Source organism: Nomascus leucogenys, chromosome 11 (genome assembly GCF_006542625.1).
Source record: "Nomascus leucogenys isolate Asia chromosome 11, Asia_NLE_v1, whole genome shotgun sequence".
Classification (NCBI taxonomy): domain Eukaryota; kingdom Metazoa; phylum Chordata; class Mammalia; order Primates; family Hylobatidae; genus Nomascus; species Nomascus leucogenys.
Genome location: NC_044391.1, coordinates 16949404 through 16968124, shown reverse-complemented (window position 1 = coordinate 16968124; position 18721 = coordinate 16949404).

Sequence of the window (18721 nt, the reverse complement as noted above, 5' to 3'; positions counted from 1 at the left end):
CAAACAGAGACGATTTGACTTTCCCTTTTCCTAATTGAATACCATTTATTTCTTCCTCTTGTTTGATTTCCCTGGCCAGAACTTCCAACACGATGTTGAATAGGAGTGGTGAGAGAGGGCATCCCTGTCTTGTGCCAGTTTTCAAAGGGAATGCTTCCAGTTTTTGCCCATTCAGTATGATACTGGCTGTGGGTTTGTCATAATAGCTGTTGTTATTTTGAGATATGTTCCAACAATACCTAGTTTATTGAGAGTTTTTAGCATGAAGTGTTGTTGAATTCTGTCGAAGGCCTTTTCTGCATCTATTGAGATAATCATGTGGTTTTTGTCTTTGGCTCTGTTTATGTGATAAATTGCATTTATTGATTTGCATATGTTGAACCAGCCTTGCATAGCAGGGATGAAGCCAACTTGATCTTGGTGGATAAACTTTTTGATATGCTGCTGGATTCAGTTTGCCAATATTTTATTGAAAATTTTCACGTCAATGTTCATCAGGGATATTGGTCTAAAATTCTCTTTTTTTGTTATATCTCTGCAGGCTTTGGTATCAGGATGATGCTGGCCTCATAAAATGAGTTAGGGAGGAGTCCCTCTTTTTCTGTTGATTGGAATAGTTTCAGAAGGAATGGTACCAGTTCCTCTTTGTACCTCTGGTAGAATTCGGCTGTGAATCCATATGGTCCTGGACTTTTTTGGTTGGTAGGCTATTAATTATTCCATCAGTTTCAGAACCTGTTATTGGTCTATTCAGTGATTCGACTTCTTCCTGGTTTAGTCTTGGGAGGGTGTATGTGTCCAGGAATTTATCCATTTCTTCTAGATTTTCTAGTTTATTTGCATAGAGGTGTTTATAGTATTCTCTGATGGTAGTTTGTATTTCTGTGGGATTGGTGGTGATATCCCCTTTTCGTTTTTTATTGCATCTATTTGATTCTTCTCTCTTATTTATTAGTCTTGCTAGTGGTCTATCAATGGTACGTTTTGTCTTTATTCTCATTGGTTTCAATGAACACCTTTATTTCTGTCTTCATTTAGTTGTTTACCCAGTAGTCATTCAGGAGCGGGTTGTTCAGTTGCCATGTAGTTGTGTGGTTTTGAGTGGGTTTCTTAATCCTGAGTTCTAATTTGATTGCACTGTGGTCTGAGAGACAGTTTGTTATGATTTCTGTTCTTTTACATTTGCTGAGGTGTCCTTTACTTCCAACTATGTGGTTGATTTTGGAATAAGTGCTATGTGGTGCTGAGAAGAATGTATATTCTGTTGATTTGGGGTGGAGAGTTCTGTAGATGTCTATTAGGTCTGCTTGGTGCAGAGCTGGGTTCAAGTCCTGGATATCCTTGTTCACCTTCTGTCTCATTGATCTGTCTAATATGGACAGTGGGGTGTTAAAGTCTCCCATTATTATTGTATGGGAGTCTAAGTCTCTTTTTAGGTCACTCAGGACTTGCTTTATGAATCTGGGTGCTCCTGTATTGGGTGCATGTGTATCTAGGATAGTTAGCTCTTCTTGTTGAATTGATCCCTTTACCATTATGTAATGGCCTTATTTGTCTCTCTTGATCTTTGTTGGTTTAAAGTCTGTTTTATCAGAGACTAGGATTGCAACCCCTGCTTTTTTTGGCTTTCCATTTGCTTGGTAGATCTTCTGCCATCCCTTTATTTTGAGCCTATGTTTGTCTCTGCACGTGAGATGGGTTTCCTGAATACAGCACACTGATGGATCTTGACTCCTTATCCAATTTGCCAGTCTATGTCTTTTAATTGGGGCATTTAGCCCATTTACATATAACGTTAATATGTTTATGTGTGAATTTGATCCTGTCATTATGATGTTAGCTGGTTATTTTGCCTGTTAGTTGATTCAGTTTCTTCCTGTCATTGATTGTCTTTACAATTTGGCATGTTTTTGCAGTGGCTGGCACTGGTTGTTCCTTTCCATGTTTAGCACTTCCTACAGGAGCTCTTGTAACACAGGACTGTTTTCTGTTCCAATGGCCGAATAGGAACAGCTTCAGTCTGCAGCTCCCAGCGTGATCGAAGCAGAAGATGGGTGATTTCTGCATTTCCAACTGATGTACCTGGTTCATTTCATTGGGACTGGTTGGAAAGTGGGTACAGCCCACAGAGGATGAGCTGAAGCAGGACGGGGCATTGCCTCACCTGGGAAGTGCCAGGGGTGAGGGGATTCCCCTTTCTTAGCTAAGGGAAGCTGTACAGAATGTACCGGGAAAATTGGGACACTACCACATAAACACTGCACTTTTCCAAGGTCTCAGCAAATGGCACACCAGGAGATTATATCCTGTGCCTGGCTCAGTGGGTCCCATGCCCATGGAGACTTGCTCACTGCTAGTCTGAGTTTGAACTGCCAGGCAGCAAGCCTGGCTGGGGGAGGGGCGTCTGCCATTGCTGAGGCTTGAATAGCTAAACAGAGTGGTCTGGAAGCCCAAAGTGGGTGAAGCCCACCACAGCTCAAGGAGCCCAGCCTGTCTCTGTAGAGTGCACCTCTGGGGGCAGGGGAGAGCTCAACAAAAGGCAGCAGAAGTTTCTGTAGACTTAAACGTCCCTGTCTGACAGCTCTGAAGAGAGCAGTGGTTCTCCAAGCATGGTGTTTGAGCTCTGACAACGGACAGACTGGCCCCTCAAGTGGGTCCCTGACCCCAGTGTAGCCTAACTTGGAGACACCTCTCAGTAGTGGCCGACTGTCACCTCATACAGCCTGGTGCCCCTCTGAGATGAAGCTTCCAGAGGAAGGATCAGGCAGCAATATTTGCTGTTCTGCAATATTTATTGTTCTGCAGCCTCCGCTGGTGATAACCAGGCAAACAGGGTCTGTAGTAGACTCCCAGCAAACTCCAACAGACCTGCAGCTGAGGGACCTGACTGTTACAAGGAAAGCTAACAAACAGAAAGGAATAGCATCAACATCAACAAAAAGGACATCTACATCAAAACCCTATCTGTAGGTCACCATCATCAAAGACCAAAGGTAGATAAAACCACAAAGGTGGGGAGAAACCAGAGCAGAAAAGCTGAAAATTCTAAAAATCAGAGTGCCCCTTCTCCTCCAAAGGATTGCAGCTCCTTGCCAGCAACGCAACAAAGCAGGACAGAGAATGACTGATGAGTTAACAGAAGTAGGCTTCAGAAAGTTGGTAATTACAAACTTCTCTGAGCTAAAGGAGGATGTGCAAACCCATGGCAAGGAAGCTAAAAACCTTGAAAAAAGATTAGATGAATGGCTAACTAGAATAAACAGTGTAGAAAAGACCTTAAATGACCTGATGGAGCTGACAACCATGGCACGAGAACTGCATGATGCATGCACAAGCTTCAGTAGCCGATTCGATCAAGTGGAGGAAAGGGTATCAGTGATTGAAGATCAAATAAATGAAATGAAGTGAGAAGAGAAGTTTAGAGAAAAAAGAGTAAAAAGAAATGAACAAAGCCTCTAAGAAATATGGGACTATGTGAAAAGACCAAAACTACATTTGTTTGGCATACCTGAAAGTGATGGGGAGAATGGAACCAAGCTGGAAAACACTCTTCAGGATATTATTCAGGAGAACTTCCCCAAGCTAGCAAGGCAGGCCAACATTCAAATTCAGGAAATACAGAGAACACCACAAAGATACTCCTTGAGAAGAGCAACCCCGAGACACATAATTGTCAGATTCACCAAAGTTGAATTAAAGGGAAAAATGCTAAGGGCAGCCAGAGAGAAAGGTCAGGTTACCTACAAAGGGAAGCCCATCAGACTAATAGCAGGTCTCTCAGCAGAAACCCTACAAGCCAGAAGAGAGTGGGGGCCAATATTCAACATTCTTAAAGAAAAGAATTTTCAATCCAGAATTTCATATCCAGCCAAACTAAGCTTCATAAATGAAGGAGAAATAAAATCCTTTACAAACAATCAAATGCTGAGTTGTATCTACTTTTAAATCCAACGTGATAACTATGTCTTTTAACTGGCAATTTTAGACCATTTGCATTTAATATAATTATAGATTTGCATTTAAATCCACCATTTTGCTAGTTGTTTTTAATGTTTTTTAAATAATTATCTTTTTCTCCGCCTTGTTTGTATTATCTATTTTTTATGATGGGATCTTATCAAAATTGCTTATTAGTTATACTTCTTTATTTTGGGCCTTTTATCATATATGTCTTTAACTTATAGTCTGTTTCAAAATATTATATAATTCTCATGTAGTATAAGAACATCATAACAATATATTTTTACTTCCTCTATTTTATCTCTTGTGCTATTATTGGCATACATTATATTCATACATATTTTATAGAAAATGCATTTTTGTAACTTGTGGCTTTAAACAATTATCTTTTTAAAAATATTAAAAGGAGAAGAAATGTGTTTTATATTTCCTCTTTTAAAAAATCTTTTTCAGTGTTCTTCTTTGTGTAAATTGAAATTGCCATCTTTTACTAGCCTCCTTTAACATTTCTTTTAGTGTATATCTACTGGAAATGAATTATTTCTACCTGTATTTGTTTGAAAATATGTGTTTCTATCACCATCATTTTTTATCTCTCTATGAATAAGTCCAGTATTTTTTATTTATTGATAAGTGATTATAGAGTTTTTACTATGCACCAGATTCTATGACTATGTATACATGAAATGCATCTAACCTAGTCCTACTGTGGAGGAATACTCAGAAAAGGCTTTGCTTTGAAGAAAGTAATATGTTAGTTGAGATGTAGAAGCTAAATCATAAATGCAGTAAATGTAGACATGTAATCTATAGTTGAAGGCACTACTTTTTAAATACGATCAGCCAAAAAATTGGCATTTTCTATTTTCCAGAGTTAGAATTTCTTAATAAAATTAGAAGGTTTTGAACTGATTAGAATTTAATCATTTTGTACATATATCAGTAAAATTGTACCATGTACTGTTGTATTTCATGGCAGATAAACAAATCAGATAAATATTGCTTTCCAAAATTAGTACCTATTTAAAAAATGTATTGGGCCATTTAAATGCCCTGTTGTCAACTGTGGGATATCTATATCCTACATCAAGAGCATATTTATTACATAGATTCTGTGGCATATTTTTAGTATGCTTTAGAACTAATGAAAGGCAATGCAACAGAGTTTGCCCATTCCTCTTCAGTAAAAAAAGCTAACACTGCAGTCTCCTCTTTTCCCTAAATGTCATCTACAAAATTGACAATTGCCAAATACAACAAATCAACAATTGACAACCTGATGATAGTGCCACAAATCCATTTAAAGTTTAAACTGTCTCTAATAACTATTTTCATTCAGGAGTGTGGTAGCAGAAGATGAGGTTAGAGAAGAGCTCATTTTTCTCCCAGTACCAGTACTTCTCACTGGAAAATATTAGATTTTGTAAATTTTAATTTAGAATGGCAGCAAGTAAGGATAGAAGATGCAAACACCCAATTGCCATGTAGTTGTCTGCTCATAGCTGGATTAACCTCATGATCCAATGGCATAGTTTAAGTGGTATACCTGTTTCTTCTTGAATTGTGTGCACTCTGTCAAGAATAAACTCTAGCTTTCAATATTTATAAACAAGAGCTCAGTACCACTTAATATGATAACATCACAGAATGAGGGCAAGGGTTGTCAAATTGTTACTTAAAATATCTGAGAGGCAATGTTTGGTTAAAGTGTGGTGAGATAGTGTTGGTAACGTTGTAAACTGGAGAACGGCTTTAGAGAGTAAAAATGACATTGATCCTGAATTCCACTGGTACTAGTTTACCAGAGATGAGGTTTGGGGGAGAATGATTTATGCATGTGATATCATCTTATATAATTCTCACAGCATCCCGAAAGGCATCGCTTACAAGTCACACTTTATGTGGGATCATTTAGGCTTAGAAAATTTACATGGTTTGTTCAAAAATATACTGGAAGAAGCAGGATTGGAATTTTTGCCCATATCTGACTCCAAGCCCCATGTTTTTATCATTAAAAAATTTTAATTCATTGGATCAGTGCATACCATGTACCTACAGTGTCAAGTACAGTGATAGAGACTTGGGACATAAATATGTTTCTTTCTTTTGAGTGATTTACAGCTTCTTGAAGAGAGTTAGAAGATCAACTGATAGTGTGAGAGAGATTTGAGGTCTATGATAGAAGCATTAGCTACCCAGTGAGTGCCCAGAGGGTAGAGTGATCAATCCTCCCTTAGAAAAATGGACTCAAAACAGACCTTATTGGTGGCTGTGATGTCTCAGCTGAGCCCTGGAACATGAACCTGTTCTCAGTGGTCCAAAAACCAGATTATAGGGATACGAAAGGTTATTCCAAGGAAAGCATTCAGCTTGCATAAGAGTTTTTCAAACAATGGTTTACAATAGATTAATTCATTAGGATAGTTTTGGTGCCCAGTGGAAATGGGACACACACAGTTGCTTTTGTTGCCTTGTAAAGCAAAGCTTGTCGGAAACAGAACCAGGTATATCCTCAGTGGGGGTGATGTCTCTCTGACATTCTACATACAAGAAGGACCCTTCGTTGAACAAAATAATTTTGGGTAAATGTGAAAATTAGAGATCAAATCTTTGAATCTTATAAAACATTGAAAAGGCTAGTTTGGTCAGGGAAAATAATGAGCTTCACCTGGAATTTGTGGGCTGTGTAAGGCTAATTAGGGCCAAATGTTAAGGCTTAACACATCACAGCAAGAAAGGTTATGCATAAGCAGATGGCTTGCAATTTCTAAATAAAATAAGTATTCACAAAGTTAAAATCTTGATTAGGTGGAGCAGAATTTCAGTTGATGAATTTCAGCAGCTAAGGGGTAGTTGAGAAAAAAGACTTAAATGTGATTAGGCAACTGCTTAGGATAGTGAGTTTGAAAGTTGGCTGCATATTATAATCACATAGACCACTTTTTAAAAATCCCAATATTCAGCTTTCATGTCATGCCAGTTAAATTAGAATATCTGGGGGTGCTAGGAAGGCATCAATATTTTCATAGATATTCAGATTATTCCAACGTGTAGTAAAGTCCAGAAATAGGTGCCCTAGGACCAACATATACTACATTTTCTTAGATTAGTTTTATATAGCAAAACTTTGCCATGAAAAAGAAATAGTAAGAGAATCCATGTTTCTTTTTAAAACAGCTCATGAAGCTGGGCACAGTAGCTCATCCTAGCACTTTGGGAAGCCAAGGTGGGTGAATCTCTGAGCTCAGGAATTCAAGACTAGCATGAACAACATGAGGAAACCTTGTCTCTACCAAAAATACAAAAAATTGGCATGGTGGTGAGCACCTGTGGTCACAGCTACTCAGAAGGCTGAGGTAGGAGGATTGCTTGAGCCCAGGAGGCAGAGATTACAGCAAGTTGAGATCCCACTACTGTACTCCAGCCTGTGCAACATAATGAGACCCCATCTCTAAAATAAAATAAAATAGTAAAAGTGCTCATGAATGCTACTATCTACACCAGGAACTGGAATGCCTGATGGAGTTTTAGAAACATACAATTTTTAAGATGTGTTTTTCCCTTATATTTGCAAAATACCTAGGCTATCTTGTCTATCATTATATATATTAGAATAAAACATGACTGATCACTTATTAGTCTCTGGAAATCAACGATGACAAAGCATACCAACTGTTCACATGGCACCTTTCCCGGAACACCTAAGCCATAAGGAAATATTATTGTGAATTCTCACTTTGTTCTGTGGATTGGTTGAGACAATGACCTTACCATTTTTTTTTTTTATGAAATAGGAAAGTGAGGTGCAAGCAACTGAAGCTGGAATATAGGTTTATTGATTTTCATTCCCAGATAGCATCTATTGTCCCTGTACTCCCTGACAGAACAAGCCTAAACTGAATAGTCACATGATTAAAGCTGGGTGCCAGAAATTCTATTTTTGGGGTAAAAAATGGCAAGGTGAAAATGTTGCTTTGCAATCAGTATATTTACCCTAAAGGTAACATATTTCCAATGGAATGACTGAAGATTAACATAGGGTTTGTGAGAAGGCACCACTTAGAATATACAATAAGCAATAAAGATTATTAATCCTAAAAATAATTCTACATATATTATTAACCCACATACAAAACAAGAAGTGTTTATTGCATGGATACCATGTCCTTATTCACTGGGCAATGTGGTGAGAACAAACAGAAGAAAGTTTCTTTGTGTAAGGAGGTTGCAATATTTAAGACAGTTTCTTGGTGTAAGAGGAGATTTTAGATATTGGTGTGCTAAGATAGCACTTGCTATAAAATCAACATACAGAGTAGTAGAATGTGTGCTGTTTTGTTAAAGCTAATGAAAGAAACTTGATCTTATCCCATCATAGTGCGAGAGGAGTCACTTATCTTTTATAATGTCCCTTCAGTATTATAGGAAAATATGTTAATCTCATAGTTCAGAAGATATACATCAAAAGAGTTTGGGAAAGAAGAGATTAATATGCATAACTTGAAGAAGTTTTTCTTTGTCAACGTGGAAGGGGAAGCTATGGAGGAAAGAAGAGCTCCTTCAACAAATGACCAATGAGTACCAGATATAAAACACATTTGCCTTCTTCTAAATTACTCTTCATGTTATAACAATCAATAAATAGGGAGAAAAACTCTCCATGTCATGTGTCTTTAATAAATTCCTCCATTAGACTATTAGCAACTCTTCCACCAGACTGTGAGTTCCTTGTTGATAGGGACAGTGTTCTATTAATCTTTGATTCTTCTGCGCTAGAGCAAGGGCCATGTATATAAAATTAATTTGATAATTGTACAACTTACCTTCATTTTAGATAAAAGATAATGAGGCATCAGTTAAGCTGTTCTCTGTCTGCCCTTTTTATTGTGCATTTAAAATTTTCTCTCTTTGAATATCAGTTCTGGAGATCATTGACTTTGAGTTATGTAGAACAAACTTAAATTCTTTCATTTTGATATGAAAGTTTAAATCATTTCACTGATCATTTGGATAATTTGACTGGAACTGCCCTGAATCTTTAGATATGGGAGAATTACTATGTAAACATTATGGAATCTTCTAGTAAGTTTTAAAATTTTGGATGCTTTTGTTAACTGTGTTTTTCATTTGATTTGGCAACTATTTGTTGCTAGCATTCTTAAATACATTTAACTTTTGGACACTCTCTTTGCATCTCAGTCTTGTAAAAATCACTGGTTGTAGAAGTTTTCTGTGGTTATTGCCTTTGTTGTACTGGCTAGGTCTTTCATTGCAGTGTGGAATAAGTGTTAGTGAGTATCCTTACTTTTTCCTGATTTTAAGGAGAAAACATTCAGGTTTGCACCATTAATTTTTTTCATAGATGTCCTTTATCATGTTGAAGAAGTTTCTTTTTATTCCTAGAATCTACTTTCCATTCCTAGTATCTGTTGCTAAAAAATACCATTGTCTGTAACTTGCTTTCTTGTAATACCTTTGTATGGTTTTGATTATAGGATAGTGCTGGAATCACAAATTGAAAGTTTTTTTTTTCTACTCCAGTATTTTCTGACACATTTTTTGTAATATTAATTTCTTAACTATTTGATAGAATTCACCAGTAAATCTGTGAGTACTGCTATAGCCTTCACTCAGCAAATGTTGACATGTTGTATTTTCATTATGTTAGTTCAACGCACTGATTTTCTTTTGTCATTTCTTCTTAGACTCAGTGGTATTATTTAAAATTATGTGACTTAATTTCCAAATATTTAAGGCTTTTCTATATTAATGGTTTTTACTTTAATTCCATTGTTGTCAGATTTAATTCATTTTTAATTTTGGGACTCATTTTATGGCCCCTAGAATGGACTATTGTGATGACTCTTCCATTTACATTTGAAAACAATGTGTATTCTGCTATTATTTGGTGGAGTGTTTCACAAATGTGAACCAGATTCAAGTGGTTGACAGTTTTGTCCAAGCCTTATACATCCTTGGTGATTTTATGTTTGCTTGTACTGTCAGTTACTAAAAGGGCAGCATTGAATTCTGCAACTTATAACATTGGATTTATTTGCTTCCCTTTTATTTTTTTCAGTTCTGGCCTCGTATATTTTGAAGCACTTACCAGTGGCATATTAATACATTTAGAATGTTTATTTATTCCTGATAAATTGACCCTTTATGAGAAACCCTTTATGTTTCTCTATAACCCTAGTAATATTGCTGTTCTGAATTGTACATTGTTCTGATACTGATACAACCATTCCAGCTTTCTTATAATTAGATTTATGTGGCATATCTCTTTCTATTCCTCCATTTTTAACCTGTGTCTTCATTTCTTTAGTGGATTTCTTATAAACAAGATAGTGTTGGTTATTTATGTATTTCTTCATCTTCCTCCATAGAAATATTTTTTTTGTTTTTGTTTTTTAAGTTCAGGGGTACAAGTGTAGGTTGTAAAAAAATGAGGATATTTAAAAATATATATATATTCACATACATTTTGAATACTCTCTTGCTTTTTACTCCTTTGTATAGAGCCAAATATCCATCTGACATCAACTTTCCTCTTCTTGGGTAATTTTCTTTAATATCTAGTCCATTGATCTCTCTTTTGCTATTTTTCAAATTTTCACTAAATATAAAGTAGTTTGTACTCTTATTTGGTAAATAAAATTATATGGGATATACAAGCAAGTATCTGCAGTCATTTAATAGCAGCTTACCAGTATTCTAAATCTATGCTGTGAATTTAGATTTATAACTTGGGAGCAAACAGAAAGACAAATTATGTTTTATGGTGTTTGTGAGTTAGATATCAATTTAATGTATAATCTAAAATATAACTTGAAGTTCTTTTGGGGGAAAAATAACCTATATTTTGAGCAGAGTAGGGACCCCTCTTAGGGGCTTGCCAGGAACCCCTCTCAGCCTATCATGAAAATAAACACAAATCTTGAATTCCTTTAAGGGAAATTCCAGCTACGTAGCTAGCCCCATGAGCAACTTGATAAGCAATAAGATAATAGTAGCTTAAAACAATAGCCAAGGAAGTTAGAGTCAGGAAATATTTTGTTTGTTATAGAAACTAAAGATAATATATATTGTCATTTCTTTTTAACTTTTATTTTAGGTTCGGGGGTACATGTGAAGGTTTGTTAACACAGGTAAACTGATGTCATGGGGGTTTGTTGTACAGATTATTTAATCATCGAGGAATTAAGCCCAGTACCCAATAGTTATCTTTTTTGCTTCTCTCCCTCCTCTCCCCTTCCCCCAGTCCCCCTCAAGTAGACCCCAGTGTCTGTTGTTTCCTTCATTGTGTTCGTAAGTTCTCATCATTTAGCTCCCACTTATAAGTGAGAATATGTGGTGTTTGGTTTTCTGTTCCCGTGTTTGCTGAAAAATCATAGCCTCCATCTCCATCCATGTTCCCCCTAAAGACATTATCTCATTCTTTTTTGATGGCTGCATAGTATTCCATGGTGTATATTTACCACATTTTCTTTATCCGATCCATTTTTGATGGACGTTTAGGTTGATTCCATGTTTTTGCTATTGTGAGTAGTGCTGGAATGAATATTTGTATGCATGTGTCTTTATGGTAGAATTATTTATATTTGTCTGAGTATATACCCAGTAATGAGATTGCTGGGTTGAATGGTAATCTTGCTTTTAGCTCTTTGAGGAATCACCATACTGCTTTCCACAATGGTTGAAGTAATTTACACTCCAACCAACAGTGTATAAATATTCTCTTTTCTCTGCAACCTCGCCAGCATCTCTTATTTTTTGACTTTTTAATAGTAGCCATTGTGACTGGTGTGAGATGATATTTCGTTGTGGTTTTGATTTGTATTTCTCTAATGATCAGTGATATTGAGCTTTTTTTCATGTGTTTATCACATGTATGTCTTCTTTTAAAAAGTGTCTGTTTAAGTCCTTTGCCCACGTTTTGATGGGGTTGTTTTTCTCTTGTATATTTGTTTAAGTCTCTTATAGATGCTTGATATTAGACCTTTGTCAGATGCATAGATTGCAAATATTTTCTCTGGTTATGTAGATTTTCTCTTTACTCTGTTCATAGTTTCCTTTGCTGTGCAGAAACTCTTAAGTTAAACTAGATCCCACTTATCAATTTTTGTTTTTGTTGTGATTACTTTTGGTGTCTTTGTCATGAACTCTTTGCCCATTACTAGGTCCAGGATGGTATTGGCTAGGTTGTCTTCCAGGGTCTTTATAGTTTTGGGTTTTATATTTAAGTTTTTAATCCATCTTGAGTTAATTTTTGTATATAGTATAAGGCAGTGGCCCAGCTTCAGTCTTCTGCATATGACTAGCCAGTTACCCCAGCACCATTCTTTGAATTGGGAATATTTTATCCACTGCTTGTTTTTGTCAGCTTTGTTGAAGATCAGGTGGTCATAGGTGTGTGGTCTTATTTTTGGGCTCTCTATTCTGTTCCCTGAGTTGTTTTTTACAAACCCAGAACTCCACCAAGTGGATCCCCTGGCATGTAGACCTCAGGTGAAGGGAGAACTAAAGACTGGTCTTTGGCCACTTTTCTTTGTTTCAAAGTTCTTCCTGAGGGGCCTGGAGAAAGTCATAACCACCAGCCAGAGCTAATATTCTTTTCTGTTGACACTTAATTTTTAAATAACCCTTTTTTTTCCTTAACCAATTGAGAATCAAAAAGTCTTTGAGTCTTCCTATGATCTGTAACTCCCTGCTTCAAGAGATCCTGTCCATTTATACCAAAATCAGTGTATAATCTCCATGCAAATTTATTTGTAATTTGCCTCTAACTTCTGCTTTCCTAAAATTTACCCCTGCTTTTAAAAGCCCTTACCTATAAGCCATCAGAGAGGTTGGGATTTAAGCATTAACAGCCTGATTCTCTTTGCTTGGTACCCTGAAGATAAATCCTTACTACTGCTGCAAACCTTGATGTAGAAATCTGGTTTTACCGCACCAGGCAACTGCACCCCAGTTCTGTTCTATAACAATAATACTTGCTTTAAGCTTTTTGAAAAGATTTAAAGAATAGACTTCTAAAAATTTCTTATATATATATACACACACACACACACACACATATACATATATACATACATATATGAACACATATATATATATACATACATATATACACATATATATACACATATATACCTATATATACATATATATGAGAGATATTCTTTCCATTTAGATATCAAGTAAAGCTCTAGTCATTTTTCATGACAGATGCAAGTTTACCTGACAAGACTGTCAATTCATGAACTAACTTCCTTACTGTATTTATTTTTCTTTTCCTCATTGGTGCTACATTTGTCCCTTTGGTTCCAATTCAGGAAAAATCATAACAGTCATGCAGTACTCAATAGGAATATATTGATGTAGAGTTGCTTCACATTGCATTACTCTCAGGAAATAGAAATAATCATTTTAGGTGAATTTCAGGCAACTTCTTGTGGGGAGAGAAAATGTAAGGACTATAAATGTAACATAGTAGATGTGTTCGAGTGAGTAGCTAGGCAGACATGAGCAGGGCAGGAGAGTGCCCTCCAGGAATGTCAGGTGACCAGCAGATGATGTTCATGAGATTGCTAAACTGTGTCTCCAAAATAATAATTGGCTGCAGCCAGGACTAGGGAAAGGCAGACTCCCAATAGATAGAAAACACCTGAAGCTGGTGATAAGCAGCTTCCCAATAAGATCTCAGGAGTTGGGCAAGTGGGCTTAAGCATGTGCACTAAGAGGCAAAATGCAGAGTTTAACTGGTATAGGACCTTCCTCTAGGAAAACTCGACTAGTAAGGGAAAACACCTCAAATGAGCATGCAAACAACTTCAGTAGACACGCTGTACATGCAGCCCCTTCTAAGTGCTAGCAGGCCACTGCACATGTGGACAGCCCAACCCAGCGGAAAAATCAAGGGACGAAAAAGGGAAACCCTGGAACCATGCCAGTATATAAAACGTCAAGGCGAGGGCTAAATGGTGCACTTAAATCTTTCAAGTCATTGGCTTGGACCTCTTCCAAGTTCCTGCACTAAAACTTTTGAATAAACTTTCACTCCTGCTCTAAAACTTGCCTCAGTTTCTCCTCTACCTTATGCCCCTTGGCTGAATTCTTTCCTTCTAGGAGGCCAGAATCAAGTTTGCTGCAGACCCATATGGATTCACCACTGTTAACAGATGGGGATTTAAAGACAGCTGAAAAGAATATGTTCAGGAATTTTTGAGGTGGTTTATTAATGTAGACTGTCTAGTTATACACATTTCATTCTTTGTTGTATAAACAACTTCAGTTTATTTCTTTAATAATATCAACAGTTGAGAAAAAGGAAGAAAAATATGCTAGGCCTCTTAAATTATCTTAGTATATTCTTTCAACAACATTTAAATAAATATGTTTAATCAGTATGTAAACTGAAAGCCAGAAAAATAAAACGACTTGCTTAACAAGTGGAAGAACTTGGGTTGCTTCTCAATATGGCTGACTAGAAGCAGCTAGTGTGTGCCGATTTCACAGGGAGAAAAAGGGTGAGTAAATACTAGATCAACTGAAACATCCAGGTGGACACATTAGGATTAATCAAGGAAACAACTCCACCCACAGAGAATGGAGGTAAGCAGGACAGGAAGCCCGCCCATCCAGGAGGGACATTGGGTCAGAGATGGCTTCCCTACCATGTAGAAATAGTGAGTGAGAGACCCCAGGGACTCATACTCCTTTTTTTGCCTGCCAGGTTCATGTCATTCTTCTGCCTCAGCCTCCCAACTAGCTGGGACTACAGGCGCCCGCCACCATGCCTGACTAATTTTTTGTATTTTTAGTAGAGATGAGGTTTCACCTCGTTAGCCAGGATGGTCTCAATCTCCTGACCTCGTGATCCACACACGTTGGCCTCCCAAAGTGCTGGGATTACAGGCGTGAGCCACCGCTTCTGGCCAGGATGCGTACTTCTTCCGTGGACTTTTGCAACCCTGGGCTCAGAAGATCCCCTCATGAGTTCAACCCACCAAGGCCTTCAGATTGTCACACAGAGTTACATGAAACTTGGGAAGAGCTATTATTCAGGCACCATGGAGTCCCAGGAGCCTTGGATCTTCAGGCATTTGGCACTAGTGGCTACAGCTCTGGCAATGGGGGGTTAGGTCAGGCTCCCTCATGTGCCCCCAGGAAAGGGACTGAATCCAGGGGCTGAATGGTGATGGACTGCAGGCCTCACCTCTACTGCACCTTGGAGGATAGGACTCACTGGTCTAAGACTCCAGTCACCTCCCTCTTGGGCTCTCAGATAGGTAGCAGGTCTGTACTTTCCTGGGATTGGGTTCTCACAGGGACAGGCAAGCCACAATTTTGGCTGTCTTGCAGCCCTCCTTGCTACTGCCTTCAGGCTCCAGAGGGTGCACAGTGACTAGGGACATGCAAGGATACACAGCACAACACAGCTGCCCCATGGAAAGTAGCCAGACTGTTTTTTACATGGGTCCCCAATCCCACTTCTTTTCACTGGGTGGGCACTCCCGACCTGGGACTCCAGCCACAGCTCACTGGGGCTGTCAGGCCAGTAGCAACTCTGCACTTCCCTGGGATGGAGCTTCCACGGGGAGGGGCAAACCGCCATTTTGGGTTTATTGCAGCCTTTGCCAATTTTGCCTTTGGGCTCTCGAGGGTGTGGGATGACTAGGGACAGGTGCAGATTCCCAGCACAACACAGCTGTCCTGTGAAAAAGGGAAAACAGGTGGCCAAACCACTTTCCACACAAGTCCTCAATTCTGGTTCTCCTTACTGGGCAGGGCCTCCTGACCTGAAACTCCAGCACAACTACCCTGTCCCCACCTGAACACTTCAGTTGAAGGTAGCTATGCAGTTATTTGAGGAGGAAGTCCCAGATACAACCCACAATCCCTCCACCATTGCAGCTGAAGTGGTATGAGCCTGACCACCCTCAGGCCAGGGAAGGAACAAAGGACCTAGTTGCTATGCTGGCACCTCCAGGACACCGCAACCACCATATGGAGAGCAATCCAGTCTCTCCTCCCTGTGAGACCCCACTCCTCACTCTTGAACAGGCAAGTCCTCCAGCTCAGGACCACAGATCAGCTATTCCACTCATGGTTGAGCACACCCACTAGCAGGGGCTCTGAGTTTCCATGGGGAGAGGCTCCCAGAGGCAACCAACAGCCCCTCTGCCACTGCCACAGCAGTGGTTCTACTCCTGCTGCCCTCAGTCTGGGAAAGAAATGAAGAGATGGAGGGCTTCACCTTCACTTCCAGCATACCACAGTCAGCATACAGAGAGGGACTCAGTCTCTCCTTCCTGTGAGACCTTCACCTTCCACTCCTCAACAAGTGGAGCCCCCAGCTCAGGCCAGCAGTACAGCCAACCCACTCACCTGGCTGAAAACTCCAGTAGCGGCAGCTCTGTATTTCTCTGAGATGGAGCTCCCATAGGCAACCAAAAGCCCCTCTCCCACTGCCCCTGCAGTGGTACTGCTTTCACTGCCCTGGATTGGGGAAGAAACAAAGACTCTGAGTCCTTTAACCACACCTCCAACAAGCTGCAGTTGCCCTAAGAAGAAGTTGTGTGAAGTCCCAAGGCCAGTGTTTCTCTCATGAGACCCACAGAGCCCTTGCTCATTATGACAGGATCCACCAGCTTGGGTCCACAGGGCAGCTGCACTACCCCAGGCCAATCATACTGATTGATAGTTGTTCTGGGGTAGAGCCCCAAGAGACAAGTGAAAAAGGCCTGACCCAGCCATCCCATTACTGGGTATATACTGAAAGGATTATAAATCATGCTCCTATAAAGACACATGCATATGTATGTTTATGGCGGCACTATTCACAGTAGCAAAGACTTGGAACCAACCCAAATGTCCATAGACTGGATTAAGAAAATGTGGCACATATACACCATAGAATACTATGCAGCCATAAAAAAGGATGCGTTCATGTCCTTTGTAGGGACATGGATGAAGTTGGAAACCATCATTCTCAGCAAACTATCACAAGGAACCAATTAGTTCTTTGAAATTAGTGAGAACAAAGATACAACATACCGGAACATCACACACCAGGGCCTGTCATGGGGTGGGGGGAGGGGGAAGGGATAGCATTTGGAGATATACCTAATGTAAATGACGAGTTAATGGGTGCAGCACACCAACATGGCACATGTGTACATATGTAACAAACCTGCGCATTGTGCACATGTACCCTAGAACTTAAAGTAAAATTAAAACAAAAATAAGGCCTTCTGCAACCATCACTGCTAAGATTGCTTCTTCTGCTCTCTCCAAGGTGGGGAGGGAACATAAAGCCTGAGGTTGCCCCAGGGCTGCAGTGTGCAGCCTGGGAGTGCCAAGCTGAGATCTGCAGCCAGCACTTTCAGAGCACTGAGAGGGAGCATGGCTGCAACAGTGAGGAAATACAGAGGAGTCAGATGGCTGAGCAAGAGCCTACCTACTGGCCATTTCACTTAAGTGTCACCTTCTGGGTCACAGGCAAAAATTTTAATAAAAATATTAATACTTTGCTAATATACCCCCTGCGAAACAAAGGACAATAATTTAACTACAAATAACCCTTCACAAAGCCTTGGCCCTCTGAAAACATCTAGAAAAGGAGTCTACTGACTATACTCAAATTACACCTCAGTTAAAGGAACAACAACCTACATAGATGAGAAAGAAACAGTGCAAGAACTCTAGCAACTCAAAAAGCCAGAGTGGCCTCTTTCCTCCAAACATTCACAGTAGTTTCCCAACAAATATTCTTAACTGGCTTGAAATGGTTGAAATGACAGAAATAAAATTTAGAATATGGATAGAAACAAAGATCACCGAGATTCAAGAGAAAGTTGATACCAAATCCAAGGAATCTAAGGATTACAATAAAATGATATAGGAGCTAATAGATGAAATAACTATTATTAAAAAAAAACCAAATTGATCTGATAGAGCTGAGAAACACATTATAATAATTTCATAATGCAATTGCAAATACTAATGGCAGAATAGACCAAGCCAAGGAAAGAATTTCAGAGCGCAAATCCTGGCTTTCTGAAATAAGTCAGACAGATAAAAAGAAAAATTAATAAATAAGAATAAACAAAACCTCTGAGAAATATGGAATTATGTAAGGAGACCAAAGCTATGACTCATTGGTGTCCCTGAAAGAGATGGGGAGAAAGTAAGCAACTTGGATAACATCCCATGAAGACTTCCTCAACCTTTCTAGAGAAGCCAATATTAAAATTCAGGAAATTCAGATAATTCCTGTAAGATACTACACAAGAAGACCATCCCCAAGACATGTAGTCATCAGGTTCTCCAAGGTTTAAATGAAAGAAAAAATGTTAAAGGGAGCTAGAGGAAAGGGACAGGTCACCTACAAAGGGAACCCCATCAGGCTAACAGCAGGCCTTTCAGCAGAAACCCTACAAGTCAGAAGAGATTGGGGGCCTATATTCAGCATTTTTAAAGAAAAGAATTCCAACCAAGAATTTCTTATTCAGCCAAACTAAGCTTCATAAGCAAAGTAGAAATAAGATCCAAAGGCAAGCAAATGCTGAGAGGATTGGTTACTACAAGACCTGCCTTACAAGAGGTGCTAAAAGGAGTGCTAAATATGGAAAGGAAAGACCACTACCAGCCCCTACAACACATACTTGAGTACACAGATGAGTGACACTATAAAGCAACCACACCAGTCTGCATAATAAAAAGCTAATAACAAGATGACAGGATCAAAATTACA